This window comes from Dipodomys ordii, unplaced genomic scaffold (genome assembly GCF_000151885.1).
Source record: "Dipodomys ordii isolate 6190 unplaced genomic scaffold, Dord_2.0 Scaffold205, whole genome shotgun sequence".
NCBI classification, from domain to species: Eukaryota; Metazoa; Chordata; class Mammalia; order Rodentia; family Heteromyidae; genus Dipodomys; species Dipodomys ordii.
The window spans coordinates 1,466,391-1,475,786 of record NW_012267421.1 but is presented as its reverse complement, the minus strand read 5'-3'; positions in this window follow the sequence as shown (position 1 = coordinate 1,475,786).

The following is a 9,396-nucleotide window of genomic DNA, read 5'->3' as shown; positions in this document are numbered from 1 at the left end:
CCTGAACTCTGGGCCTGGGCACTGTCCCTCAGCTCTTCAGCTCAAGGCTAGCGCTCTACCACTTGAGCCACAGCGCCACTTCCGGCTTTTTTCTTTTTTCTTATATGGGGCTGAGGAATCGAACCCAGGGCCTCAGGCATGCAAGGCAAGAGCTCTACCACTGAGCCACCTTCCCAGTCCCAAGTGTTGGATTTTTTTAAATGTGCATCCCATATGCTTGCTTTCTCCTTCGTTGATAGAATGGATTTTTTCATATGTGAACATTGACTAACTGCATGTGTTTAAGGCACGTGGTAAATTCCCAGAACTGGAATTTTTTTTCTTGTAGGAGATTGTGTCTTCATGTGGTCCAGGAGAGGCCTCCTGGTAACAGGTGTGTGCCACCGTATTCTTATAAGCGCTGGCACTAAAACCAAAAGATAAGGTTGGTTTTGCATAGACATCTTAACAGCAGCATTGTAGGGTTTGAGTATATTGAGTGATATTTAAATATTCAAATGAGAATGGGTAGGTTGCTTTCAAGTAGTTTTTTAGGTATATGAAAAGTGTTTCTAGTTCTGTCAGAAGTTTGCAGTGTTAAAGATCCTTTTTTTTTCTTGAGAGAAAAATGAATTGCAGCAGGAAATTTGGAGGAAGTCCAGCCGTAAAACAAGAGAGGCTGGTTTCCTTTTCTCAAGGCACATACCTTGACAAATAGTGACCTGTAGTAGCATCCACAATAAACAGGGGCTTCTAAGAGTTTAATTCTCTTTCAAATATAATGTTTATCTTTTTTTTGTACATGATAAGCAAGCACTCTCACTTGAGCTGCATCTCCAAATGTTTATTTATTTAATTTATTATTGGTAGTAGTGGGGTTTTAAATGAGGGCCAATTGACCTCACCGATGGCTAGGTGATCTACCACTTGATCTTCTTTTGGCTATTTTGGAACAAGAGTGGAACAGACTGTTTGACCTATCAATGCTGGCTTTGAACTGCAGTTCTCCACAACTCAGCCTCCTAAGTAGCTTGAGAATGGATCTCACTATGTACCCATGTTGGCCTGAACTTGCCCTCACCTTCACTGGTGCTCTCCCTCTGGAGTGCTGACATTATAGGCATGGGTGTCATCTGCTATGTATTTAAAAAACTAAAACCACCTTAAGTAAATCATAACCTTACATTCTTCATAACCTCATCCATAAGTGTCTGGGAAGCTAAGTAATATGACCATCCAATGTTGTGATGGGAGAAATGATAGACTTGGGGAAATGAAATTGATAATTGAAAAGGTTAAAATCAATTATGGATTACCATACCATTCCCAGCTTTCCTAGGAAGTTACTGAAAAGATGAGAAGAATAAAGAAAAGCACTTTCCAAAACAGAAGGGTATACAGTCATCCCTCGCTATATCACAGTTCACTTACTGCGGCTTCACTATACCCTGGGTTTTTAGAATACATATTGATTCCTCACCTATCTCGGGAGCTGGGATGGTCCAGAGACCCCATGGGACAGGTGAAAATCTGTGAAGGAGCTGGGATGGTCCAGAGACCCCATGCGACAGGTGAAAATGTGTGAAGTACTGATAAGTGAACTGCAGTATAGGGAGGGACAACTATTGGATCTTTTTGCTCAAGGCTAGGGCTCTACCACTTTCAGCCACAGTTCCACTTGTGGTTTTGGGGTGGTTAAGAGTCACGGATTTTCTTGCTTGGGTTGGCTTCAAACTGCCACCCCCAGATCTCAGCCTCCTAAGTACCCAGGATTACAGGCATGAGCCACCAGCACCTACCTCCTTTAGGTTTTTTTAAAAGTGAGACAGCTTATTAGTCATACTGTGCAGAAACTAATACTTGAGGCCTGAGTTTGTTTAGTGTGAGCTGATTTGGCCATGAGATCTCTTCTAAATTTGGGAAAGAAGTAACGTGGGATAGACCTAAGCCTTCAATTAGAGTAGGGCAAATGATGTTGAAATCAATATATTAAGCTTGATAAATTCTAGTAAAGGCAAGGTGCTTGTTTCTTAGTTGCTACTTGTCATAACTTGAGAAATTGTTTGTATAATATTCGACTGTCTAGAGGCCTAAATAGTCTTTTCTAAATATTCCCAACTGTCAAGTGTTTTATGGTAACTTCTGGCATTCATATTTTGCTTAATTTTCATCACTCTTCTTTGGGCTAGTTTGTTTCATGATTTGTAACATCAAAATGTTCCCTAAAAACTTCGGATTCTTCATATCTAAGTTTGATTTAGCCAAGATAAGAATAAAGGACTGGATTTGGGATCTCTAGAATTATTTTAGGTATGTACATTCAGAAGTTGGGAAAGTGTTAGGAAAACTTCACCAGTGAGCAGACTAAGAAAAATATGTAACAGTGCTGTTCCAAGTGTGAGAGGATTAAAGAGTTTGTGTTCATTGCTGTTTACAGATGAGCAAATTAAGCAGAGTAATAATGACTTTAGGTATGTAGCTGGACTTCAAGTAGTTTGCAATCATTTTCTTGTTCTGTTCCTGATCTTTGACATCCAGAATGCCATGGATCCTTTTCCCACAAAACCTCTCAGTCTTCTGTATGGACATTTGTAACACTATGTGAAAGGGCTTCCTACAGGTAGAGTGAGTTTTCTGTTTGGGGTTTTTTAACTGGATTTTTTTTGTCTTTTTTTCTTTTTTGGTACTGGGGATCGAACCCAGGACATTGCACTTGCTAGGCTAGCGCTTTGCCACTGAGCTACATCCCAGCCCTACAGTGAGTTTTCTGAAGGGAAACACCCTACTCACTCTCTGTTTCATCCCTAGGGTGGATTTCTTTGGGCTTTTTGAGTTACCTGTTTTGTAGCTCAGGTTGGCTCATAAGTAGCTAGCCTCAAGCCTCAGTTTTCCACGTTCTGGAATTAAATACACATGCATGCCATGTGTATTTTCTGTTTAATTTTTCTTCTGTTTTTTTTTGTTCTGTTTAATTAAATGTATGGAGGGTACAATAAAATACTTCAGTATAAGCATGTGGAAAGATTAAGCTAATATAATCAGTACCTTACATTTTCTTTTTTTGGTGGTGGTAACATTTAAAGTCTAAGCAGATTTTATGCAACTACATGCTATGCTCTGCCACAGGTTCTTAATAGAGTTCCCATGCTAACATACTATGTACTTTGTGTGCAAGCAGTGTTCACAGTTTTCCCCATCTTATTATTTTTCCTTCATTTTCCCCTCCACAATTCAGGTAGCCTTTACTGTTAAGTTTCATTTTCATATTTAGTAGTATTTAATCCTTTTTACTTTCCTTCATCTTCTATAATTTTCCTGGCTAACATTGGAAAAGTTTGCTTTGCTTCTCTATTTCTATACTTAGTAGAGCGGGGTCTACTTATAGACCTGTAGGAATGAAAGTGAGATTTCAGAATGAAAGTAGATACTGTTTCCTTTAACCTCCACCCTGCAAGACAAACCAAAAGACTAAGCACTCACACACTGCTCTGATTTTTTTTTTAATTTTTTGCCAGCCCTGGGGCTTGAACTCAGGGCCTAGAACTGAAATTCTTTTGTTCAAGGCTAGCACTCTACCACTCCGAGCCAGAAGTGGCTCGGAGAAAGCACCTAGGCCTCAAGTTCAAGCCCCATGACTGACAAAAAAAATAAATAAATAAAAGAATCTATAAAACAAATTCATGTAATTTCTTTAGCAGATAAACTTTCAGGTGTATATAGGCTCTTACAAACTTAGGCCCTAAAATACCTCAAGAAAATCAGTCAGGGGCTGGGAAGGTGGCTCAGTGGTAGAGCACTTGCCTTGCATGCATGAGTCCCTGGGTTCGATTCCTCAGCACCACATAAGCAAAAAGAAAAAAGCCGGAAGTGGCGCTGTGGCTCAAGTGGTAGAGCGCTCGCCTTGAGCTGAGGAGCTGAGGGACAGCGCCCAGGCCCAGAGTTCAGGCCCCACGACCGGACCAAAAAAAAAGGAAAAAGAAAATCAGTCAGAAACATTGAATTGAGCTCAGGACTTAAGACTGTCCATTGTCTTTATGTCAAAGTAGATTGCGATGTGTGGTTCTCGTTTAATTTGTGTGTGTGTGTGCCAGTAAGTGCAGGGCCTCATGTTCTTGCATATTTTTCACTCATAGCTTGTGCTTAACCACTTGAGCCATGCCTCTAGTTTTGCATTTGCTTGTTAATTGGAGATAAAGTTCATGGAACTTTTCCCCAGGCTGGCTTCAAACCATGATCCTCAGTCTCTTCAGTAGCTATGATTACAGGCATAAGTCACCAGCCCTTAATTCTTAATAGTTGACATTTTTCACTCTGGAATATATTTTCATAATCATCTTTAGAATACAGGGCATTTTCTGTTAATCTTGAAAAACTGGTACCAGGAATTGTGACATGTAGCAATGATTTCCAAATTTCTCTAGCCCTTGACTCATCTAATTTGAATATATGAGTTTAGTACATGTCTTTATAGAATCATTATTTGACACAATCTTGTTACTTTCAGTCTTTGTGAAATTACATTTGTTTTGGTTATTGTGCTGGGATCAAACCTAGGGTCTTGCCCATGTTAGGCACTGAGCTCCATCTCCCACTCCATCTTGGGTTTTTCAGATGTATGTAGATATTATTGTAGTTGATAAAATAGTAGTAATTTGAGTTTTTGAGTCTCATCAGTATTATATGGTTTTGTTCTTGAGATGATGTCTCCCTAGAGTGGCCTAGAGTTTGTAATCTATGGATTATAAGTGTGAACTCTTGCTTTTATCCAGTAGTATATTTTTAAGGTAAGGTCTTGCTATGTTACCTAAGCTAGCTTTGAACTCCTGGATTCTGGTGTTCCTCCTGCTTCAGAATCTCATTAACTGAGATAACAGGTGCTCATACACGCAAACTTTTTTTTTTTTTTTGTCCAGTCGTGGGGCCTGAACTCTGGGCCTGAGCGCTGTCCCTCAGCTCAAGGCTAGCACTCTACCACTTGAGCCACAGCGCCACTTCTGGCTTTTTTCTTTTTGCTTATATTGTGCTGAGGAATCGAACCCATGGCCTCAGGCATGCAAGGCAAGCGCTCTACCTCTGAGCCACCTTCCCAACCCCACGTGCAAACTTTTTGCATCTGTATTAGAGCATTTCTCATTGTAGATTTTTTTTCAGCAGGTTGTCTGGTAAAAGGAAGTCTTTTTGCTTTTGCTTGCTTGGGGTTTAGAAGTTCACTGAAGAAAACTCACATTAGGAAAAATACTTTCCGATGTCCACTTTGAGAAGCACTTAGATGAGGGAAGAGATGTTGAGAGGAAACACAAGACTATATACATGTTAGGTTAATGACCCAAGTGATACTTAGTTCAATATTTTCAGGACTGTACAGCTTGTGTTTTTCCTTCTTTTTGTGCTCTGAAGGGGCATTTATTTTAGTAAAACCAGATGTTTTAGTCACTTAAGTATTTCTTTCAGAAATGGTCTAAAAGAGCCTGTGACACAGGCCAGTAATCCCAGCCCTTGGGAGGCTGAGGCAGGAGAATTGTGAGTTCAAAGTCAGCCTGGATTACATAGCCTAAACTACGTGTAGCCAGATCCTGTCAGTGGTACTGGTTTTTGCTAATATTGTCCAGTTGAAATAGTCACACACTTACTACTTTTGGCTGCGGCAACCAGGTTAAGTCTTCAGGATTGAGATGGTAAGCTTCTAAAAGCCTAAAATGCTGGGTTTTTTTTTTTATTTGTTTGTTTGGGGTTTTTTTGGTGGGGAACGGGAAAGTAGTAAAACTTTTGAAAGTTTTTTAAAATTAATTACTTTTTTGGGGGAGTCCAGTTGTGGGGCCTGAACTCTGGGCCTGGGCGCTGTCCCTCAGCTCTTCAGTTCAAGGCTAGCGCTCTACCACTTGAGCCACAGCGCCACTTCCAGCTTTTTTCTTTTTGCTTATGTGGTGCTGAGGGCCTCATGCATGCAAGGCAAGCACTCTACCACTGAGCCACCTTCCCAGCCCCTACTTTTTTTTTTTGGCCAGTCCTGGGTCTTGAACTGGGGACCTGGGCACTGTCCCTGAGTTCAAGGCTAGCACGCTACCACTAAGCCACAGTCCCAGCCTCTAAGTAATCATTTCTTATGTTAATGAAACCTGGGATGTTTAAGTAGGTGTTGGGTCAGTTGTTCCTTTCTTCCCAGTGTTTTTTTTTTTTTATTGTGAAAAAACTGTACAGAAGGGTTACAATTACATGAGCAAGATGAGTACATTTCTTATCAAGCATTGTAGCCTCCTCCTTTGTTTCCCCTTCCCATCCCTTCCAAGCCTCCCCCCCCCCACTCAATCCTCCCCTCACCCCCCCACCAAAGTTGCAAAGTTCGTTTTGGACATGACAACTTGTACTTATTGTTGCAATGGGTCCACCTGTATCCTTATTTAAACGACTTGTTTTTCCCCTTCCCCACCACAAATTATACCGACATCAAATACAGTGAAAGCAGGGGTTATACTGTGGGGGAGGGACATACAAAGCAACAAAGAAATAATCATATAAATGCGTTAGAAACATGCATGAAAGAAAAAAAACATTTAAATACATATCTTAGGGTTCATTTTCCTAACATCACCTTATCTGACCTTTTCTGCTTGACTCAGACATATACTAACTATTGCAAATGAGGGAAACCATGGGACCTGTGTTTCTTTGGGCTTGGCGTACTTCACTTAATATAATTTTTTCCAAGTCTTCCATTTCCTAACAAATGGGGCAATGTCATTCTTTCTCATGGAGGCATAGAATTCCATTATCACTCTCAACAGTGGGATCAAGTGCCAACTATCTACTTTTGCTCAGTTTTATGATTTTTCTTATGACAGAGTAAAATTTCTTGCACTTGGGTCTCATCAAAAATTGGGAGTTTGAGCTGAATGTGGTAGAGCAGGCCTATAATTGTAGCACTTAGTAGGCTGAGGCAGGAAGGTAATTTGGGGCCAACTTGAACTGCACAGCAATTTTTATCTCAGCGCCAAAAGTTTAGAGTTTGAAAGTCTGGGAAGCATGTAAGACCCTGTCTTTGGCGGGGGGGGGGGGGGGGAGTAGATGGGAAGGGGAAACAAAGGAGGAGGCTACAATGCTTGATAAGAAATGTACTCATTATCTTGCCCATGTAATTGTAACCCCTCTGTACAGTATTTTCACAATAATCCTAGCTATTCAGAATCGTGGTTCAAAGCCAGCCTGGGCAGGAAGTTCCTTGAGACTTTGTTTGTTTGTTTGTTCTCACTTTTCTATGGACTTGGATAGACTTTTTTTGTCAGTCGTGGGGCCTGAATGCTGTCCCTGAGCTCTTCAGCTCCAGACTAGCGCTCTACCACTTGAGTCACTGTGCCACTTCTGGCTTTTTCGGCTTATGTGGTGCTATGGAATCGAACTCAGAGTCTCATGTGTGCAAGACAAACGCTCTATCACTGAGCCACCTTCCCAGCCCCTCTGCAAGACTCTTATCTCCAATAAACCACTCAGAAAACTGGAAGTGGTGCTATGGCTTAAGTAGTTGAGCACTGGCCTTGAGCTGAAGAGCTGAGGGACTGCATCTAGGCCCAGAGTTCAAGCTTCATGACAGACAAAAAAGGGGGGTCATTAATTTAGCATGTGCAAAGCCATAAAGTCAGTGCTCCCTGCTTCCCCCACCCCCTTCCCCCCAAAAAAGTTTGGAAACAAAAGGATACATATATAGATTTCAACAAAAATATTTTCTCTATTTCTTTTGGTGGTATTGGACATTGCCAGCAAGCACTCTACCACTTGGGTCATGCCCAGTTCTTTTGATATCAGTTTTTTCAGATAGTGCGTCCTACTTTTGCCCTGGTCATCCTTGAACCTTGATCCTCCTACCTCTGCCTTCCAATAAGCTGTGAAGGATTACACTACACTCAGCTAGTTTTTGAAAGAGTCTCATTAACTTTTTGCCCTGGCTGGCCTCAAACTGCTGTCCTCCTATCTCTGCCTTCTTTGTAGCTTGTGTTTGCCTCTATACCTGGCAAGAAAAACACTTCTTAGACTCAGCTTGCTTTATTTTATTTGACTCTAATGGCTTAAGTTTGTCTAAGATAACAGAGTTTAGAATTCTTTTGTAAATGTTAGCTGTGGATTTAGCTGTAGTCATAGTAAGAGTAAATGCCCTTGATTTTTGAGCTTTGGCAGTTGGCAACTTTCCAAGCATACATAATGCAATGATTAACAGTAAATAATAAACATGGGTTGAATTTAAGTAGATATTTATAACAAAGTAAACATTTTCCTTGATACTTAAGAATTATTTTGTTTGAAGATACCAGTTTCCATGGATGAGGATGTATGATTTTGGAGCTATTTTATTTGTTCATTTATTTTTTGTGGTACTAGGTTTCAGTTCAGGGCCTTATACTTGCAGTGCAGACACTTTTGTGGCTGGGACTTGAACGTAGTGCCTTTTGAATGCCCTACCAGTGAATTACATCCTAGTTTTCTCAGTTTTTTTTTTTTTGGACGTGGGGCCTGGGCACTGTCCCTGAGCTCTTCAGCTCAAGGCTAGCGCTCTACCACTTATGCCATAGCTCCACTTCTGTTTTTTTGGTGGTTAATTGGAGATAAGAGTCTCATGGACTTTCTTGCCCTGGGCTGGCTTTGAACTGAGATCCTCATATCCTAGCCTCCTCAGTAGCTAGGGTTACAGGTGTGAGCCACTGGCTCCCAGCTTTTTCTCAATTTGTGATATAAGGTAGAATGACCTACAAAACAATAGTTATTGGAGAGAGAAATTTATAACGTCCTATCATTTGGTCACTAAATGAGTAATTTATTAAACTGTGGTTGTGTGTGAGAGAGAACAAGCATTCAAGAGACCAACTTAAAAGAGGAGGAAGGATTTATTATAGCTCAGGTTCAAAGATTTTTACCCACCCTGACAGGAAGGATGATTGAGCAGCTCAAGCCCTGGTGGGCAGGAAGCAGAGTGAGGCTCTAAGAGTAAGGGGCCAGGACAAGCACAATGACACTAAGTAACCTACTTCTTTCAACCAGACCTGCCTTCTCCCAGTTAACTATTCACGTTTGATTTTTTTCATTTACTTTTCCTGTATGTACTTGCATGTATGTGTAATGCTGGAGATTGAACCTAGGGCTTTGTCTGTGCTGTACTGGCACTCTGAGCTACATGGCTAGCCTTCTGTTGGCATTTTCAATCCATCTTCTTAAAATTGACCTCTGACACACCTGCCCACAGGTATGCTTTGCTGATCTCCTTGGCATTACTCAGTCCAATCAAGTTGACAGATAAAAGGAGCTATCACATCAATTAAAGAATCTTGTTACAGGGGCTGGGAAGGTGGCTCAGTGGTAGAGTGCTTGCCTTGCATGCATGAGGCCCCGGGTTCAATTCCTCAGCACCACAAAAGCAGAAAAAGCCAGAAGTGG